Raw genomic sequence first — 22,410 nt, 5'->3', positions numbered from 1 at the left:
TGGTAGGATAATTGAGTAAATTTCTCGGTCGGGCCCATCAACCTTTTTGTTTTTGCCTTTTTCCTTGGGAGTGGGATTCTCACTAACTGGGCCTATTGGGCCATTTCGAAGTGGTCCACCGAGAAATTTTTTATAGCCGTTAGAAAGAAAGAGCTCCCTGCTACCTTCCATTTAAACCGACGGCTCAGATTCACCCAATTCAAACTTCAATTCAATCAAAACCCTCCCCTCACAATCCCTCCGGTCCATATAAACAATCTCTCTCGCTCTCTCGCTCTCTCGCTCTCTCTCTCTCTCTCTCTGATCTTCGTCTAAAATTCACAACTCTCTCTCTCTCTCTCTCTAGAACTCGCATTCTTGCTGTGATCCGAATCCATGGAAGGTACTCTCTCTCCCTCTCTCTCCCTCGAATTATTTCTTGTTTTTTATTAAATTTCTGTTAAATCGTCGAGCGAGCGGTGTAATAGTCGCGAATGTTTCCGTTTTAATCAGATCAAACGGCGGAAATGTTCCCCCAGAACTGCAAAGACCACATTCCAGATCACGACTCCAAGCCCTCTTCGACCTCTGAAGCAGGTCTGTGTTTTTGTTCTATTTCATTCAATTTCCCCCCCCTTTTTAATTTTTTGAATTACAAGAAATGTTGAATTTGAGGTTCAGATTAGATTATTACTGCTTCTTATAATTTGAATTGGGAAATTTTCTGATTCGATTTCATCCCTCTTTTTCTTGAGTTAAACCCTAGAGACGATTATATCTGCAATTCTTGGCTTTTTTTTAATCTCTAATTTTGTAATAAAAATTGGAAACTTTTTCAATTGAACTGTTACATTGTGAATTTCAATTGAGTTGTTCTGTCGAGGGCGATTCTGAGTTGATTGGTGAGAGTAGCACGTCGAACGGAACTCAAGAAGGTTCTCCATGTCAGATGGTCCTTCCAGTTTTGCAAAACATACTAGAGGCACCATTGTTTTCCCCAAATTTCAGTCACCAAATATGTGGAAGTTGGTATCAGACGCGAGTCAGGCGTCACCAAATATACTGCGACTTCAGGTTACATGTAGAATTTGGGTTTATTTTGGTGCCCGTAGCACTGCTCTTAAAATACAAAGGCGCTGCCTTGACTATTAAGCAACCCCAGTACTGTTTCGTTTCACTCTGAACTATCTGCCAATTACTTGACGTATTTCTGCTTTTTGGAGAATACATCTCAAATGGAAAACCTGTCCTTAATGTTTATCAAACAAGCATGTATGTTTCTTTCGCAGGTTGTTTCTTGCCCTTGTGCACTGGGTCTTGCCACACCTACAGCAATCCTAGTTGGGACTTCGCTCGGTACACCACCTAAAATTTTCTTTGATGTTGCATATTGTTCCTCATATACCAAAAGCTTTTGAATGTGACAGTTAATTCGAAAGAGAGCCGCACTTAGTTGCTGGCCCTTTTGAACGTGCTTACGATTATGACTTGTTAAGTTGTTATGACATTAACGTAGTTCTGGAAAGTTCTGATTTTACTTTTACTGCACTGAAAAATGAGCAGGAGCAAGGCAAGGGCTCCTTGTGAGAGGAGCAGATGTGCTTGAACGCTTAGCCGTCGTAGATTAGATTGCTTTAGATAAGGTAGATTTACATTGCAGAACATCATGCTCACACACACAAACTGGTTTTCAAGCTCTAAAAATATGTTGAATAAGTCACGTATTGTTTCTAGTTTATGTGTGAATCTGAAATCTCAATCTGAACCTCAACCTTACAGAAGGAAAACCCACAGTTTCTGGTATTGCATCTTTCAACTATGAAGAATCCGAAATTCTTCAGATTGCTGCTGCAGTGGCAGACGTCGGGATTGCCCTTCAGCTTCAAATGCTGCATCTATTATACTTCTCGGACACAAACTATCACAAGTAATTCTACGATCTCGTAAACAAGGCTTACTAGCTTCTCCACATTTTTATACTTAAACCACGGAACCTGTTGGACAGTGACTTGACGGCAAAGGTGGGTAATTTCTGCAATTCTTGGCTTTTTTAATCTTTAATTTGTTAATAAAAATTGGGAACTTTTTCAATTGAACTGTTACATTGTGAATTTCAATTGAGTTGTTCTGTCAAGGGAGATTCATAGTTGATTGGTGAGAGTATCATGTCGAACGGAACTCAAGAAGATTCTCCATGTCAGATGGTCCTTCCAGTTTTTCAGAGCATACTGCCTTGCCTTGTCTGATGAAGCCAAGCTCGCAATGAATCCCTTTCCGGACCCTGCAGTTCTAAACACCATTCAGCTGCTAAGTGAGCCCTTTTATATTTGATCACTCACGATTATTTTCTAACTTTCCTTTTCTCTCTGATTGTAATTGGTTGTTTCTGGATGTCTAGGTATTGAACATGAACTTTTAAACAAGAACAATAGAGACTTTACAATGAAGTAGTTGGTTCATGGGGTGGGAGTGATTTGAGTGGAGTGAGTCGGTCCACATGCAGAAGCTTCATCAGAATTGTCCTGGTATGCTTTCTAAAAACCCATTTTATAACTGCTGCTTGCTATGACTGTGCTTAGAGACATGCATAGGACTTAACTGCTAGATAAACAAGATTAGGAATGACCTTAGAGACTTAGCAATTCAATGATATGTTAGGACCATATATATGCTTGTCTGCTTTGACTGTCCTTTGCGTGAAATTCAATTGCTTTGAACTGCTTAAATTGTCTACGATATGATATGGCCCTATTTGTTTGCATGAACTCTTGTGGTTGATGTGAATGAATGAATTGCTGCTGGATGCAGGATCCAGTTTTACTTTATTTTCTTTAGATGTCTTAGATGAAATAGGGCCGTCTTGTACGTCTTAATTGCAACCAACGAAAGTCCAAAGTTTTTCAATCAATGGCTGGTTTTTATCAACTCAGTTTTTCACAATAGAAGTTCATGCAAACAAAAATTTGCTTTGAAAAGATAAGAATTTTATCCAACAAAATTAATGCTTTTTCGAATTAAAAACACATTAGGCAAACAAGAATTTTATTGCAAACAAGGATTTCATCTAACAATTTGTACACATGAAACAAAATAGAAAGTTGAAAATACAAAACTTTAAACTAGTATTACTGAAAGAAAACAAAACTGAAAGAAAAACATATGTTTTGGATTTTTTTTCAAGTTAGAGTTAGAAAATTGGGCTGCAATAAGACCATCTCCAATAGTTGGGCTAAAAGCCAAATATTTTAGCCCGGAAAATTTAGCTTTTAGCCCAGAAACAACTTTTCTACTCCAACCGTTCTGGCCTAAAATTTTAGCCCGAGATTATTAAAGAATGAACTTAGGCTGTTTTTTTTTTCTTAAATTAATTTTTTTTAAAAAAATAAATATGTAGACTGTCGTAAATTAATTTTATGAACATTTGAATCTAAAAAAATTTAAATTCCGATAAATATTGAAAAATCACTAAATTTCCCATAAAGCAAGCCGTCAACTTTTACCAATCTATTGAAGGCATTTATTCTACATCAAAGTGGGGAATAATAAGACATAAATTATTGGATAATTAATAAGACATAAATTTAATAAAGTACATAAACTTAATACAACCGATAATTCACAAACCACAATTAATAAACTTAATTAATAAAGCATATAATTCATACACTACATAAACTTAACAATCATATCCACCATCTTCGCTTGGTGATGGACTTCGTTGAAATGTTGGGATATAGGGTTTAGAAGATTCATCATCTTGAAACATACTCCTTGAGGCAGACTTTCGCATAATTTCCTTTTGCTTACCACGTAAGAACTTCTTCCTCTCTGGAGTGTATTTGCTGAGGTCCTTCATCATGAATTCAATTTCAAACCTATTTTCCTCCCTATCCGAGATTTCCTTCATTTGCAAATGCATTCGGGCCGCTTCTTCTTGGCGAGCGCTATGAGTTTCGTTCAATTTTGTAATTCCGGTATCAAAGTGTCCACTCATCAGATCTTGGGACTTCCCTTTTCTCTTTGCTTCCTTTTGCTTATCTCTTCCTGGGGGCCTTGCAAAAGAAGGAGATGGGGTCATTTCATCGACACCTTCATCAACACCTTCATCTCCGGCATTTGTCTGTGCAGCTTCACGTTGAAATAATCTTCCCCTTTGTTGGTCCGCATCGGTTCCCCACCTCGGACAATCCTTGAGGATGTCCCAAGCATGTTACAACTTAAAAACTTGATTTTTTGATGTTACTCTTGTCTTGTAAATTTCCATTGCTTTGTCACCCTATGCAAAAAATACATAAAAATAATTAGTTGCAACATAATATTATGTACATGACAAATAAAATATCAAGAACAAAACTCACAATTTCTATGGCGCTCCTCCCATTAGCCATGCCAACCACGACTCTCTCCAAGCTTCCCTTCCATAAAGTGCATGCTTTGTTGATAGTCTTTCGCCGATCATAAACACCACCACCATCCCGCCTGCTACCATTGCAGTTTTCTTGAAACTTTGCAATGATTTTATCCCACAAAACCTTCTTATTTTGATTAGTGCCAACTGCACCATCTTCGCTAACAGAAACCCATGCCAAGCATAGAGCAACATCTTCCTCACAAGTCCAATTACGACCTCTAATATGCTCTCTTGCCATGTTGAACAATTTGGAAATAGAAAGAAATGGTAGAAAGATAAATTGGAAGAATTGTAAGAGAAATTTGAGTTTTGTGTGGATGTTTGAACAAATACATAGGTATTTATAGAGTTTTTGGGTGAATTTTGAGTTAAATAATTTTTTTTTAATTATTTTAACCGTTAGATTTAAATTTGGGCCGTTAGATCTTTTTTTTTACCGTTAGATTTGATTATATTTGATCTCAGCCATTGGATTCAATGTATTTTAAAATAACATATTTTAAAAAATCAAATTTGAATCTGGACCGTTGGATCAACCAACGATCTTTGAAAAGCAGCCGTTGGATTGAAAATGTAGCCGTTGGAGGTGGTCTGGGTGGCCGACAACCCGTTGACAGCAGGGCCCACCCTGTCGGGAACGGACTGCATGCGCTTCGCGTGGGGCACGTTGGCGAGTGAACGGGCCGAGACTGACCTTTGGGCCAGCGAGTCCAATCGCGCGGGGGGTGGGGGGGAATTCTGGGGGGTATTTGGCCTAACTTTAACATTTGACATTTAGCCCAATGTTTTAGCATGGGTTGGAGATGGTTTGGGGGGGTGAAATTTGGGGGGTAATTTAACATTTAGCCCACCATTGGAGGTGGTCTAAGTGTTTTAGTTAACACCTATAGCTAGATGTGGTAGAAGTTCGGTGGTCAAATCACTTGTTCCTTCAGAGTCACTAACTCGTGTGCGCTGTCATAGGATGAATCCAATTATGGTTTCATCCTGTGATCATTCACCTTGAATGTGTTACCACTTTACTCATTAATAATGTCGGCAACTACATGAGGATAAATGTTAATAAGCTGGTATAGCCTGTTCCAGCAGGACTTCAACTTCTTTGGAAACAACTTCAACATTGAATCAAACAACACTTGCTGCCTTGATCGAAACTCTTTTCTAAATTTGACTGTCATGAAATGCCTTAGTTTTCTCCTAGTAGAGCTTCTTACTTTCATACGCCTCATTATGAATTTCATCTAGCTCATTAAACTGCAATTTACGCTTAGCACCCTCAAATCATAGGCAAAATTTAGCTGTTTGATAGCCCAAATTTTTCTCCTAGGCAAAATTTGGCTATTTCATAGGCAAAATTTACGCTTTAGCTTCATAAGTACATGCCATGTTTTCCTATAAACGAGTCGAAATAGAGACATCCCAATCGGAGTTTTATATGTTGTTATGTACGCTCAGAGGCATCATTTAATATCAGACTCCAGTTCTTGTGAGCAGAGCTGACTATTTTCTCTGGGATCCCATATTTTGCAAGAAATGCAACAAAAGGTTTATTCAAGAAGTGCGGTAAATAATAGCTCTTAGAATACCGAAACGTGAAAAAAATGTACATTAGAGGAAATCCAAGACCACTGACCCTTTGTTTATAGGTCCTGAAATTACCCCGACCCATTTAGAAATGTATTCCACAACCACAAGAATGTATTGGTTCTAAGAGACTATGGGAATGATCCCATGAAATGAATGCCCCAAACATTAAATAATTCAACAACCAGAATACCCAACTACAGCATCTCATTCCGCTTGGATTGGTTGCCTACTTGTTGCTAACGATTACAAGCTTGATACCAATTGTTTGCATCCTTGAAAAGTGAAGGCCAAAACAACCCACTTTGCAAAATCTTAGATGTTGTCCTCTTTGACCCAAAGTGTCCACACGTATAGTGATGGGCAAACTTCAAAACACTTTCATGCTCATCTTTTGGAATACATCGCCAAATGATCTGATTTGGGCAATAGTTGTACAAGCATGGTGTTACCGTTGGACGATTTTAGGCCTACCCAATGGTGCAAGCCCAAGAAAATACCTAGGAGCCCAAGCCCCAAAGGTTCATAGAAGGCTATGCATCGATCACGCACCTCCTGCGTTGGCGGCAGAAGGCCATGTCGACACCCCATCCGGCGCTGAAAACACTGCTCGACCTCATCCGAGGCATACTTGAGAAAATGAGCTTCGAAATGGAAAACCTCTGACACAGCCCCAACAGCCGTAGAAACACCTCCCCAAGCAAGGGATCCTAATTACCCTTGCGACACTGATGGGATCCCAGTTACCGGTATGGGATTCATGAACACCTTGGAAGGTCTGGCTCCAATGTTGTTCCCAACTTTTATTCCAGCCCCAACAACTATAGAAACGCCTCTTCGAACGACGAAAACAACCATAGAGCCTCAGTCATGCAGTTTTGGGGTACGCAGAGCCAAACCAATGCCTCTCTATCAACCTAAGGTGACTAAACTTCGACCTTAATGGCCTGAGCAAGGTGCCATTAGAGGGCGATACACAATCATGCTACGAGGATGACCCCCTTTCCAACACCTCAGCATGGGAAACACCACCGAACAAATTCACATAACCTTAATAAGGTATTTCGAGGGAGACTTCGGCCCCTTGAGTCACAAAATGTCATACTAGAACATCATGGCCTTGTATAACCATAGTGACTCCCTGACGTGCATACTTAAGGAATACACAATAAAGTGGTATACGGAGCTCCTATCTGGATCCATCATAGATTATAAAACTCTGAGTGATAAGTTCATGAAGCTTTCTCCACCTATAAGGAGGCCAAGCATGGAGTGGATACCCTATTCCTGATCAGCCAAAGGGACGACGAGAGCCTCAAGGACTAAATCAAGTGATTCCACACTGACTATGCAGAGTTAGATAAACCAAACGATCACATGGTTGTCACCGCGTTCAAAAATAGACTTCCCAATGAGTTCGAGTCAGTAAGAAGCTCTATAAACCTAAATATGAGTACATCACCTTCGCCGAATGCTTCGACAAGGTGAAAGAAATAGTTGCGTAGGACGATGAGTATAAGCGGAATGAAAAGTTGTTAAAGACAGACCCCATCCCAGGACCGCAGCTGACAAATAGGTCGGCAAGCTAAAGTCGTTCAAACCACGTAATGTACTTCTCACTTCCCTTAAATGCTTTGAACAAATGAACACATTTGTCTGTGGCCTTAGAGATAAACCTAGTCAAGGCTGCGACATTGCCAGTAAGGCTTTGGATGTCTTGTGAAGTTACTGGTTCTTTCATGTCAATGATTGCTTTGATCTTCTTAGGGTTAGCTTCAATGCCTAGTTGGTTAATCATGAAGCCCAAGAATTTTCCAAAGCCCACGTCGAAGGCGCATTTGTTGAGGTTCAACCTCATTCGATACTTCTTAAGGATGAAGAAGGTTTCAGACAGGTTGGTGATGTGTTGGTCAGCATGTTTGCTTTTGACTAACATATCATCAACATAAACTTCCATGTTCTTCCTAATCTGTTCAATGAACATTGAATTGACTAACCTCTGATAAGTCGCCCCTGCATTCTTTAGGTCGAATGACATGACTTTATAGCAATACAGTCCTCTGTCGGTAGTAAATGTTGCGTGTTCTTGGTCTGAAAGGTTCATGAGGATTTGGTTGTACCTAGAGTAAGCATTCATAAAGCTCAAGAGTTCACACCCTGCTGTGGAGTCTATAAGTCTATCAATGAAAGGAAGGGGAAAGCTATTCTTCGGGTATCCTTTGTTTAAGTCAGTATAGTCGACACACATTCTCTACAAGATCTTTTGAAGCACGAGGCTTTCCTTGGTCGGATTTTTCTTGACAAGGACCACATTTGCTACCCACGTTGGATAATTGACTTCATAGATGAAGCCTATGCTTTTGAGTTTTTCAACTTCTGCCTTCATTGTCTCGTATCATTCAGCATCATAAGATCTTCGCTTCTGTCTCACTGGCTTGGTCTTGAGATTAATACCCAAGTGATGACAGATGATATTGGGATAAATAATCAATACTTTAGTGTTCTTTTGCAAAACAGAGATCAATGCCAACCGAAGGGGTGGTGACAAAGTGGTGACAATCTTCATTATGCGGTCCGGATAATCTTTTGAGATAGAGACCTTCTCCAACTCTTCAGCAGGTTGTGCTTTCTGGGTGAAAGAGTCATCCCGAGGATCGTCGGGTTGATTTTTACCACTGTATAGATCCAAGTCGGCTTTGTTCAGGTTGGTCTTTATAACTTGGTCATGTATAGAAAGTGTTTCTTTGGGCACATGCAAGTGTTGTTGCTTGACTAAAGTGTTGTAACATGATCGTGCACTAAGTTGATCTCTTCCGATGTAACCGTTGCCATAGGGGGTTGGAAATTTCATCAACAACATATGTGTGGATACCACAGCCTTGAGATCATTGATGCCCGTGCGCCCAAAGATGACATTGTATGTTGTTGGGCAGTTAAGCATACAATGTCATCTTTGGGCGCACGGGCATCAATGATCTCAAGGCTGTGGTATCCACACATATGTTGTTGATGAAATTTCCAACCCCCTATGGCAACGGTTACATCGAAAGAGATCAACTTAGTGCACGATCATGTTACAACACTTTAGTCAAGCAACAACACTTGCATGTGCCCAAAGAAACACTTTCTATACATGACCAAGTTATAAAGACCAGCCTAAACAAAGCCGACTTGGATCTGCACGGTGGTAATAGTCAACTTAACGATCCTCGAGATGACTTTTTCCCCCAACAAGCACAACATGCTGAAGAGTTGGAGAAGGTCTCTATCTCAAAATATTATCCGGACCGTATAATGAAGATTGGCACCACTTTGTCACCACCCTTTCGGTTGGCATTGTTTTCTCTTTTGCAAGAAAACACTGAAGTCTTCGCCTGGTCATACGAAGACATGCTAGGCATCTCTCCTGATATCATCTGTGATCGCTTGAGTATTAATCCCAAGACCAGGCCAGTGAGTCAGAAGTGAAGATCTTATGACGCTGAACGATACGAGGCAATGAAGGCAGAAGTTGAAAGACTCAAAAGCATAAGCTTCGTCTGTGAAGTCAATTATCCAACGTGGATAGCAAATATGGTCCTTATTAAGAAAAATCCGACCAAGGAAAACCTCATGCTTCAAAAGATCTTGTGGAGTGTCAAATATACCGACTTAAACAAAGGATGCCCGAATGATAGTTTTCCCCTTCCTCTCATTGATAGACTTATAGACTCCACAGTAGGGTCTGAACTCTTGAGCTTTATGGATGCTTATTCAAGGTACAACCAAATCCTCATGAACCCTTCGGACCAAGAACACACGGCCTTCACTACTGACAAATGACTGTATTGCTCTAAAGTCATGCCGTTCGGCCTAAAGAATGCAGGGGTGACTTATCAGAGGTTAGTCAATTCAACGTTTGTTGAACAGATTGGGAAGAGCATGGAAGTTTATGTTGATGATATGTTAGTCAAAAGCAAACATGCTGACTAACACATCACCAACCTGTCTAAAATCTTCTCCATCCTGAAGAAGTATCGAACAAGGTTGAACCCCAACAAATAAGCCTTCGGCGTGGGCTCTAGAAAATTCTTAGGCTTGATGATTAGCCAACGAGGTGGTAGCCTTGACCAGGTTCATCTCGAAGGCCACAAACAAATGCATTCATTTTTTCAAAGCACTTAAGGGAAGTAAGAAGTACATTACGTGGACTGATGAATGTGCCAAAGCATTTAAAAACCTCAAGGAGTACATGAGTAAAACCTCTCTGCTCTCCAAACCTGAAATTGGTGACACCCTAATTGTCTAACTGTCTGTCTCAGCTTCAGCAGTCAATTATGTCCTCATTCGAAGGGATGGTAGTATCGAACAACATGTGTACTACTTTAGCAAGGCACTACAAGATGTAGAGACACGATACTCCAACATTGAGAAATTAGCTCTAGCATTAGTCATGTCTGATCGGAAACTTCGCCCCTACAAAAGACCTCATTCGACAAATACTTCTGAGTCCTGACACTTCGGGGTGAATGATTAAATGGACGATAGCACTGGGTGAGTTTGACATCTCCTACCGCCCAAAACCAGCTAAAAAGGGCCAAGCAGTTGCAGATTTCATCGCCGAATTCACTTATCCTATTGACATTTCTCATACACCTGAGGCTTCATTACCCCTGGAATCTCAGAAGGTAGAACCAACATTACCAGGATGGACTCTATATGGCTCATCCAACCAACAGGGCTATGAAGTCCCGACTACCTCTGACAAAGTGGCAATGAAGTATGTTCTCTGCTTTAAATGCAAGGCGTTAAACAATGAGGCCGAATATGAAGCCCTTTTAGCAGGCTTACGTTTGGCCAAACACTTTGGAGTTCAACAAATTGATATCTTCAATTTGTCGATGGCTCATCTAACCAATAGGTTTGTGGAGCAAGACTAGTCCTGACTACCCTTGACAAAGTGGTAATGGAGTATGCTTTTCGCTTCAAATTCAAGGCGTCAAACAATGAGGCCGAATATGAGGCCCTTTTAGCAGGCTTACGTTTGGCCAAACACCTTAGAATTAAACAAATTGATATCTTCAGTGACTCCTAATTGGTGGTTAACCAGGTCACGAACAACTTTGACGCTAAGGATAACTCCATGGCAGCGTATCTTACGCAAACGCAGCTTTTGCTCAAGCACTTCCACTACCAGATCACCCACGTCCCTCGAGCGGCAAACAATCATGCAGACGCTTTGGTTCGCCTCGCCTCAACAGGAGAAGACAAGATTGGGAGAAAAATTCATGTCGAATTGTTGGCAGCACCAAACACCATGGTCGCAGAAGTGTGCAACTTACAACAGGGGGACAGTTGGATCACCTCGATTTATAAATTCCTTGCTCATGGCACCCTCCCAAATGATAAAGTCCAAGCTAATCAGATTCGATACAAGTTTACCCGCTACCTAGTCATTAATGACCAATTCTACAAGCAAGGTTTTAACCTATCATATTTATGGTGCCTCACACCTACGGAAGCTGAAATTGTCCTTCGGGAAATACATGAAAGAGTATGTGGAGGTCATGCTAGATCTCGATCCCTAGCACATAAGGCTTTTTGCTAAGGATATTACTGGCCAACACTCCACCAAGATGCCATCAAAATATCTCGCTCATGTGATAAGTGTCAACGCTACATAACTATTCATCACTTCCTTCCTGAGCCTCTTACTCCTATGATCAGCCTTTGGCCCTTGGCCCAATGAGGACTTGATTTGATCGGCCCAATGCCTGCAGAGAAGGGCAAGGTCCGTTATGCAATCGTTGCAGTTGACTACTTCACAAAGTGGGTCAAATTATAACCCTTGGCAACCATTACCGAGGCAAAAATAGAAGACTTTGTATGGAAAAACATCATTTGTAGATTCGGCATACCCAATGCTATAGTCACTGACAATGGGCGACAGTTCGATAATAAGAAGTTCAGGATGTTCTGCTCTGACTTCAACATCAACTTATGTTTCGCCTCCCTAGCTCATCCCCAGTCTAATGGACAAGTTGAGGCCATCAACAAAATAATCAAGCGCACTTTGAAAACCAGCTTGGATAAGGCTAAAGGCTATTGGCCAGAATTTGTACCCCAAGTTCTTTGGTCATACCGCACTTCATATCGGACTTCAGCAGGAGAAACTTCATTCTCACTTGCCTTTGGTACAGAAGCTATTGTCCTAGTTGAGCTTGAGCAAGAAACGTTTCGAGTCCAGAACTACAAGGAAAGTGAAAATGACAAACAACTCACCCTCAACTTGGATCTAGTCGAGGAACATAAAAACCAGGCTCACTTAAGGAATGTTGCCTACAAGCAGCGCATCTCTAACTTCTACGACTCAAGGGTCAAACCTTGCTCTTTCAAAGTGAGGGATTGGGTATTGAAGAAAAGACTACTTTGCGACAGAGTCCCGAGCGAAAGCACGCTCAGCCCAAATTGGGATGGATCGTTTGAAGTTATTGGCATCAGTTGCCCTGGCTCCTACAAGCTTAGAAGCTCCGATGGCAAGACCCTTGGCCATCCATGGAACGTTGATCACTTGAAGTACTATTACGAGTAGACTCATACTGTACAAGTGTTGAGCTACGACCATTCGACATCCTATGTAATGAAGGCCATTTGGCATCAATTCAATAAAAATGTGATTTAGACAACTTAGTCTTAACTCCCTTACATCCCTATCACTGAAACGCTCAGGTTTGAAGCTTCAACACAAATGCTTCCAACATGAAATAAAGTCTAAGTATATGTCAACAAGACTATACAAATAAACGAACAGCTTCACAGTATATTCGTTCAATCCTACGCAAGTCATGGCTTATATCCAAATGAGGGATCTATTCAAACATAGCCAAATATTCATCAATGATAGTGCAAACACTTGGCAATTAACATCGAATTATACGGGGCAAAGTCATAAACATCCATAAACAAAAAACTCTCAGGCTTATAACATGGCACATGCCATACAAACAACAAACTAGTACATCCAGAGTATATGGCACATACCACACAACTAGTACATCCAGAGTACATGGCACATGCCACACAAACAACAAACTAGTATATTCAGAAAACATGCAGAAAAAGAGGGCATTATGAGTCATCCTCATCTGAAGCCAAACCCCTGACAATATCACTCTACGTTTCAACCATATCGCCATCACCATCATCCTCGACATCTCCAGAACCATCCTCACTCTCCCGAGACTGCTCACCGACACTAGCCTCATTATCAGAGTCATCCTCACTACTAGGATCAACTGCGAAGACGAAGGCTTCACCTCTTTGTCGGTACTCATCCATCTCATCACGGTATTTTCGGATAATGCTTCCATTATCGTAACGCTCAAGGACGGCTATCCATTTCCTTTTCTCAAAATTAGCCGCCCGGATGCAGTGAAGTCTAAAGGCATCATAAAAGGCCTGGGAACCTAAGAACTCCTGCACGGCAGCATTCCTCTCAGTTGGGATACTTCTCTTCAGCCCAGAAACCTCAACCAAGGCACTATCCAACTCCCTTTTAACCTTGGAAACTTTGAGGATAGTTGTCTCCAACTGTTTCTTAATCGCCTCTAATTGTTTCTTGAGTCTCACGTTCTCACCATTCTGCCTCTTCAAACTCTCAAAGGTTTGATCCTTGAGGCGGATGGCCTTAGCCAAAGCTTTGCTCGTTTTTCTGGCGTCATTCACAAGATGCTTATTCTCTTTAAACTTTGCCTTGTACCGCTCAACCTCTCGTAATCTATCATCGTACTCAATCATGACCTATATGACAAGATGATGGTCACTACCAGGAAAAAGAGGGGAGAAAGTAAAGAAATGACAGAGTAACACTTATATAAGAAGATAGCCTCATCATCCGGTCACGATCTGATTTGTTCTCATCTAGTAGTTCACCAAGTTCGTCAACAGTGGATCGGCGTCCTGCCAGGACAATTATTGACATACCTAAAACTACTTGGTTGCAGTGACAAGTTCTTCAAGTCCTTCAAGTTCTTCCAATAGATGCTGCTAACCTCTTCCTTATACTTCCTCTTACTGCTGGAGCTAGGGTCACCTTCTTGGTCAGTGGACTCAATGGTTAGAGGAAAGATGAGATTGATGGTAGGAAGATGAGGCAACAATCGTCTCTCCTCCCCTGCAACTATGGTAGCAGCACACCCGATGGCCTTAGCTTCAGCCTTCTTTGAGGCAATAATCTTGAGGACCTCCTCTTGTGACTTAGGTCTAGGGGCTGGCCTCAACCGATGCTTACGAGTTCCCTTGTGAAACAAAATGTCGTCTACGGGAACTAACATGGGTGTTTTTCCTTTCTTGGTGCTAGTCCCCCTTTCTTGCTCACTTCTCTACTAAACAAGGAAAATCAAAGTAAGGAAAATCAAGGGAGGGGCAAATGACAAGTGAAGGATACAACTTGCTCGCTCGTCTTTGGCACTCGGAATCTAAGGGCTGGAAACCATACTTTCCAAATAAGGGTCGTAGCTTGCCCAAGTGTATATCCTCTTTGGGCACCCTTAACACCTTCTTTACATCAGCTAGCTCCCGTCCGGACAGTTTGATGGTACCTCGTGTCACTGCATGAAGAAAAATGTTAGAAGCAAGAAGAAATCATAACAGGTCTGACGGGTTGAAAGACAAATGATGCACAGTCACTCATCATACCTGAATTTCTGGATTTATACTGCTCCGATGGATCTCAAATTTGGATATGTTGTAGTTCACAAGTTAAGGAACAACTTATATGAAGATGGCTTTGCGATTTGAGCTACAGAGGATGGTGTTATATTGAAAAGCTACAGAGGAGAACAATGGGACCTAAGCAGAGAAGATTGTGCTGAGGAGGAAGCACGTGACCTGCTGTACAATCAGGGCACAGAAAAACGTAGTCAAAGACTGGGCCTTCTACTTCGGGCCTGGTTACCAATTTCAAAAAAAAAAAAAAAAAAAAAGGTGTAAAGGGCTTAGGCTTTTCTTTTTCCTTAGGCCCAACAACCTTCACAAAATACATATATATATATATATATATATATATATGAAAGGGGTGAGGTTTTATTAATTTGGAAACTTGACTACTAGCAAGACACTTTCTTCGTCAACTCCCTCGACCGGAGACTTGGGGGACTATTACCATATAGTACTACACTTCGGTACTCGAAAGTTTCGCGACTACTCAGTGACTTGAATTTTTCAAGTCCCCAACCAAGAAGTTTTTCTCACTCGGGAAATTAATGGAGCACTATTTCAACCTATAGGATCCACTCACGAAGTTTCAACATGCAAACTCCAACAAAAGAAAAAATTCAAAGAACTTGGTGAAGGATGCCTTAGTGTGTTTAACACAACACGTTGAATGAAGTAAAGCTTATTTATTGATATTTTTGATAAATTACAAATACGTGCATACACATGAATCAAAACAAACAAACAGGAGTTGGCCTTCACAAAAATTGCTCAGAAGAAGTCTCAACACTCGGCAAAGCTCCAGAAATAGGAGGCACCGGAGGGTGATCATTTGGAGCCTCAGTACTGGGCAGAACCCCAAAAAGATGAGGCACCAGAGGTTGATCATTTGGAGCTTCAGTACGTGATACAACCCTAGAGGATGAAGGCAATAAATGTCTTTCGAACAAACTCACAAACCTCTGATGATCACTTAAAATATGACCCTCGGATTTCTGTAACTGGTCAAGCTTTCTCTTTATGTTTGTAGCATAGATATGTGCGAGCATGTGCAACTATTTATTCTCGTGCTTAAGCCCTCTGATCTCCTGTTTGAGACTTATCACTTCAGCCGCCAACGATTCAACTTGGCAGGTTCAAGCAAATAGGCGTTGAGCCATATTAGACACAGAACTTACACACTGAATACTGAGAGCCAGAGAATCCTTAACAGCCAACTCATCGGACTGTTTGGAAAGTAGTCTGTTGTCTTTGGGAGTGAGAAGATTCTTGACCTGAAACGGTCATGTCATTCTTCATCACAGAGTCCCCAATGGTAAAGGGACCAGTAGGAGATAAGAAGGATGTGCGTTATATGTTATCTTGAGAAGACATGGTTACCTCTTCCACAGCATTCAAGTCCAAACGACGGTTGAACGGGTCAGACATTTTCAGAAATGATAAAGAAAAAATGAGTTACAGTAAATCTCAGAAGTATGAAAATAAGGGTGGAATTCCTACAAGCGGTAACTCTCTGAACGTACTTCTTGAACACAATTGGTGCCCCTATAAAAGAAAGGGCAACAGGGCCGTTTGTTCAAAAATCGAAAAGGCACCATTCTCCGAATTTTGAGAAGCAGATTTTCCTGAGTAAAATTTATTAGCAATCTTCACACGCGACATCAGTTCATCGGATACCAAGGATAACTTTGCCAAAGAACTCTGACAAAGTTAAGACACATACATTTTGAAGGTCCAACTATCCTACTATTACCCACAAGGGTAAAGGAACAGCACCACTACTTGATAACTGAAAAATTCTTATGTGTGTCAACCTTCGTGCTCCGTGGCAAAGCAGACTTGCAAAAATGCCCAATCTTTCATCACATCCAAGAAAACACTCCCAATAAGACTGCTTGCTCAGAAATCGAAGAGACACCAATCTCCGAATCTCGAGAACCAGATCCCCAATAAGATTGCTTGCTCAAAAATTGAAGAGGCACCGCTCTCCGAATCTTAAAAACTAGATCCCCAACAAGATTGTTTGTTCTGAAAATCGAAGAGGCACCGCTCTCCGAACTTCGAGAGCCAAAGTTCCTTGGATAAAATTTGTCTATAATCTTCACACGCAACATCAGTTTTCTAGATACCACGGATCACTTTTTCAAAGTGCTCTGACAAAGTTAAAATACGTGAATCTTGCAGCGACCACTACATTGCTCTGACCGCAAAGGGTAAAGGAACAGTATTACTACTAGTTGTTGGGATAATTCCTATATATGTCGACCTCCATCTTCCACAGCCAAGCAGACTTACCAAAAAAAAAAATGCTCAACTCTTACATTCGAGAAGGCACTCCCAACGAAGTCTCTCAAAATACTCAACTTCCTTCCTCCCCCACCCGAGATAATACTTCTACAAACAAGTCACGCCAGAATAAGAGTATCTCATATCATCAAGGTAAAAAACAAGAGTATCCCATATCATGCTTTTTCTCTGTCTTTTCCTTTGCTCTTGCTTTTACATGCAAGACAATGAAAAATGAAGCAATCAGTCGGAACCTGAAATCAAACTTTCAATTTGGAACTGATTGCCCAGAACCTTTGCATGATTGCTTGCCTAGCATTGCTCTCGAGTACTCATCCTCAATTGTTGTCAAGGTCACGAATTCCTTTGGCAAATACCTCAGAATAATTAGTACGATATTGGCTCTTTACACTGAAACCGCCAAACATGGATGAGTCGCTGAGAAGTAGTGCTATGAAGGACCATTTAAATGCAAAGGTTGTACACCACTTCTGCTATACAAAAAATTGAAGCAGAAGGTTCAATGATGAGCTGGAACAGATCACTACAGCATGACGTCCTTCTTATAGAACCGCACAATCCAGACAGAGAAGTCTAAGTCAAATCCAAGCTCAGCATCGTTGCTCTAATTTAAAAGATCGAGAAGCTTCAACAGCCTTTTGGTAGCACCGTCGCCGAAGAACAAGGCCTTGCCATACCACATCCACCACTTTGTTAACAACAGAAGTATCTCATATCATCAGGATCGAACGTACTCTAGATTTGACAGACTTGTTTTGACCCTTAAATTCTTGAGCCATCTCGCTCATTTGGAGGAAACCGGAAAACCTTCCAGCCTAGTTCAAGAATAAGTCTGTGGAAAGTCAACAAGTACAACAACATGTGCTGATTCATCCGTTACTTCTTCAAAAGCAAAAATATCTCATATCATCTCTTCTCCATGTCTTTTTCTTTGTCCTTGTTGTAGTCTGCAAACAATCAGCCAGAACCCGAAATAAAACTTCTGATCTAAGACTGATTGCTTAGAACTTTGATTGCTTACCTTGTATGTTACCTCTTTCAGCAAATCTCCTCGCTCGGAGACTTGGGGGACTCCTACTATAGGGTTTGTATCGCACTTGACCAAGCCCGAATCTACAAGTAAGCTTCAAATGAAAATGATACATTACCTTGTCATCAACATCAGCTAAATTTACCATTCCTGGATAGAGGAAAAGTACTTCCAGAGAAGAGGTCACATCTACATATGGGGCAGGGGTAAATGAAAATGTTATCATGCTTCGGTACTTAGAAGTTTCGTGATTACTCAATGGCTTGGATCTTGCAAGTCCCCAACCGAGAAGTTTCATTCACTCGGGAACTTAAGGGAGTAATGTTTGTACCATACTTGACCAATCCCGAAACTACTGATCATCGGTCAACAGTATATCATTAAAGACCTACAAGAGTTTTCCTCAAACTAGGAGGCCAATCATAACGCGACACGTGTCGATATCAGAAGCCAATCACAACACAACACCTGTCAATGTCAGAACAAAGCTAGAAACTCTCTTCTATAAAAGGGGATCATTCTCCCACAATAATCCCTAATGTTACTTATACTAAACTATTCACTAGAACTCAATAAAGGAAAGCTTGAACCTATGTATTTGTGTAAACCCTTCACAATTAATGAGAACTCCTCTACTCCGTGGATGTAGCCAATCTGGGTGAACCACGTACATCTTGTGCTTACTTCCCTATTTCTATCTCTTTACATACTTATCCACACTGGTGACCAAAGCAATCTAGCGAATGTCACAAACTTAACATTTTCTGTTGTACCAAAGTCTTCGCTGATTTTCTGCATCAACACCTTGTCCTTCAGCTTCTTGAGGAAGTAAACAAGTTGAAGGCTAAACGTCAGGTCGAGATACCTAACTTGAACTAACCCAGGCCTGGCTCGCTTACAAGAAGGATCCTCAACACTCCCCTTCAAGTGAAGACAAAACAAAAACTCGACTTACAACTCTACATTGGAAGAAAGGATCCGATTGAAAACCTTAATCTCTTTGAGTCCACCATGGCATATCGGATGCATATCGATGAAGAGCGATGTCTTCTTTTCCCCTCCACCCTCTCTGGTAGAGCTCTAAACTGTTATTGTCATCTTCCACCTGAAGTGTCACACCTGAGCGACATGTCCCTACCCACTTCCAAACTGTAGGTTGTAATGTATCCATTGTTCACATTGTTTGCTATTTGTTGTGATTTCTTCTTGCTTCTAACATTTTTCTTCATGCAATGACACAAGGTACCATCAAACTGTCCGGACAGGAGCTAGCTGATGTAAAGAAGGTGTTGAGGCAAGCTACGACCCTTATTTGGAAAGTACGGTTTCTAGCCCCTAGTTTTTGAGTGCCAAAGACAAGCGAGTAAGTTGTATCATTCACTTGTCATTTGCCCTTTCTTTTTTGTTTTTTTTTTTTTTTTTAAAGTTGTATTCTTTACTTTGATTTTCCTTGTTCAGTGGAGAAGGTAAGCAAGAAAGAGGGACTAGCAACAAGAAAGGGAAAGCACTTATGTTAGTTCTTGTAGACGACATTTTGTTTCACAAGGGAGCTCATAAACATCGGTTGAGGCCAGCCCCTAGACCTAAGTCGCAAGAGGATGTCCTTAAGATTACTACCTCAAAAAAGGTTGAAGCTGAGGCCATCAGGTGTGCTGCTGCCATAGTTGCAGGGGAAAAAAGATGATTGTTGCCTCCTCTTCCTACCATCAATCTTGTATTTCCTCCAACCATGAAGTTCACTGACCAAGAAGGTGACCCTAGCTTCAGCCGTAAGAGGAAGTATAAGGAAGAGATTGGCAGCATCCATTGGAATGGCTTGAAGGTTGCCATGCAACCAAGTAGTTTTAGGTATGTCAATAATTGTCTGGCAAGACGCCGATCCATTGTTGACGAACTTGGCGAGCCGCTAGATGAGAACGAATCAGATCGTGATCGAATGATGAGGCTATCTTCTTATGTAAGTGTTATTCTGACATTTCTTTACTTTCTCCCCTATTTTTCCTAGTAATGACCATCATCTTGTCATGTAGATCATGACCGAGTATGACGACAGACTATAAGAGGTCAAGCAGTACAAGGCAAAGTTTAAAGAGAATAAGTAGCTTGTGAATGACGCCAAAAAAACGAGCCAAACTTTGGCTAAGGCCATCCGCCTCAAGGATCAAAACTTTGAGAGTTTGAAGAGGCGGAATGGTGAGAACGTAAGGCTCAAGAAACAATTGGAGGCGATTGAGAAACAGTTTGAGATAACTATCATAGAAGTTTCCAAGGTTAAAAGGGAGTTGGATAGTGCCTTGGTTGAGGTTGCTGGGCTGAAGAGAAGTATCCCAACTGAGAAGAACGCTGCTGTGTAGGAGTTCTTAGGTTCCCAAGCCTTTCATGATGCCTTTAGACCTCACCGCATCCGGGCGGCTAATTTTGAGAAAAAGGAAATAGATGGCCGTCCCTGAGCGTTATGATAATGGAAGCATTATCCGAAAGTACCGTGACGAGATGGATGAATATCGACAAAGAGGTGAAGTCTTCATCTTTGCAGTTGATCCTAGTGGTGAGAATGACTCTCATAATGAGGCTAGTGTCGGTGAGCAGTCCCAGGAAAGTAGTACCGGGAGAGTAGTCCCGGGAGAGTGAAGATGGTTCTGGAGGTGCCGAAGATGGTGGTGATGACGATGGGGTTGAAACACAAAGTGATATTGTCAGGGGTTTGGCTTAGATAAGGATGACTCATAGTGCCCTCTTTTTCTGTATGTACTCTGAATGTACTAGTTTGTTGTTTGTGTGGCATGTGCCACGTACTTTGGATATACTACTAGTTCGTTGTTTGTATGGCATGTGCCATGTTATAAGCCCGAGAGTTTTTTGTTTATGGATGCTTATGACTTTGCCCTGTATAATCCGATGTTAATTGCCAAGTGTTTGCACTATCATTGATAAATATTTGGCTATGTTTGAATAGATCCCTCGTTTGGATATAAGCCATGACTTGAGTATGATTAAACGAATATATTGTGGAGCTGTTCGTTTATTTGTATAGTCTTGTTGACATATACTTAGACTTTATTTCATGTTGGAAGCAAGCATGTTGAAGCTTCAAACCTGAGCGTTTCAGTGATAGGGATGTAAAGGAGTTAGGACCAAGGTGTCTAAATCACTTTTTTTTTTAATTGATGCCAAATGGCCTTCATTACATAGGATGCCGAATGGCCGTAGCTCAACACTTGTACAGTGTGAGTCTACTTGTAATAGTACTTCAAGTGATCAGCGTTCCATGGATGGCCAAGGGTCTTGTCATCGGAGCTTCTAAGCTTGTAGGAGCTAGGGCGACTGATGCCAATAACTTCAAACGATACATCCCTATTTAGGCCGAGCATGTCTTCGCTCGGGACTCTATCGCAGAGTAGTCTTTTCTTCAATACCCAGTCCCTTACTTTGAAAAAGCAAGGTTTAACCCTTGAGTCGTAATAGTTGGAGATGCGCTGCTTGTAGGCGACATTCCTCAAGTGAGCCTGGTTTCTGTGTTCCTTAACTAGATCCAAGTTAAGGGTAAGTTGTTTTTCATTTTCACTTTGCTTGTAGTTCTAGACTCGGAGCGTTGCTTACTCAAGCTCAACTGGGACAACGGCCTCTGTACCAAAGGCAAGTGAGAATGGAGTTTTTCCTATTGAAGTCCGATATGAAGTGCAGTATGACCAAAGAACTTGGGGTACAAATTCTGGCCAACAGCCTTTAGCATTATCTAAGCTGGTTTTCAAAGTGCACTTGATTATTTTGTTGATGGCCTCAACTTGTCCATTAGACTAGGGATGAGCTTAAGAGGCGAAACATAAGTTGATGTTGAAATTAGAGTAGAACATCCTGAACTTCTTGTTGTCGAACTGTCGCCCATTGTCAGCGACTATCGCATTGGGAATGCCGAATCTGCAAAGGATGTTCTTCCATACGAAGTTTTCCATTTTTGCCTCGATAATGGTTGACAAGGGTTCTACTTCGACCCACTTTGTGAAGTAGTCAACTGCAACGATTGCATAACGGACCTTGCCCTTCCCTGGAGGCATTGGCCCGATCAAATCAAGTCCCCATTGAACAAAGGGCCAAAGGCTGATCAAAAGAGTAAAAGGCTCAGAAGGGGAATGATGAATAGTTGCGTAGCTTTGACACTTATCATATGAACGGGATATTTTAATGGCATCTTGGTGGAGTGTTGGCTAGTAATATCCTTGGCGAAAAGCCTTGTGTGCTAGGGATCGAGATCCAGCATGATCTCCGCAGACTCCTTCATGTATTTCCCGAAGGACAATTTCTGCTTCTGCAGGTATAAGGCACCGTAAGTATGGTAGGTTAAAAACTTGCTTGTAGAGTTGGTCATTAATGATCAGGTAGCGGGTAGACTTGTATTGAATCTGCT

The 22,410-nt window shown here is 41.3% G+C and overlaps 1 long non-coding RNA gene across 1 annotated transcript; it reads left to right on the top strand.

Annotated features, from left to right (window-relative positions):
* Positions 1 to 209: 209 nt before the first annotated feature.
* On the top strand, positions 210 to 20,988 carry LOC125479198. Its single transcript, XR_007259875.1, has 9 exons — positions 210 to 382; positions 493 to 576; positions 1,269 to 1,335; positions 1,543 to 1,622; positions 1,759 to 2,290; positions 2,378 to 2,504; positions 19,248 to 19,368; positions 19,464 to 19,962; positions 20,036 to 20,988. It is a non-coding gene; the product is annotated as an uncharacterized LOC125479198 (long non-coding RNA).
* Positions 20,989 to 22,410: the final 1,422 nt, after the last annotated feature.

Source organism: the organism of the source record quoted next, unplaced genomic scaffold (genome assembly GCF_019419815.1).
Source record: "Pyrus x bretschneideri cultivar Hongxiangsu unplaced genomic scaffold, Pyrus_bretschneideri_v1 Contig28, whole genome shotgun sequence".
Lineage (NCBI taxonomy): Eukaryota > Viridiplantae > Streptophyta > Magnoliopsida > Rosales > Rosaceae > Pyrus > Pyrus x bretschneideri.
The sequence above is the reverse complement of the archived record's forward strand: the minus strand, read 5'-3'. Positions and strand labels throughout refer to the sequence as shown.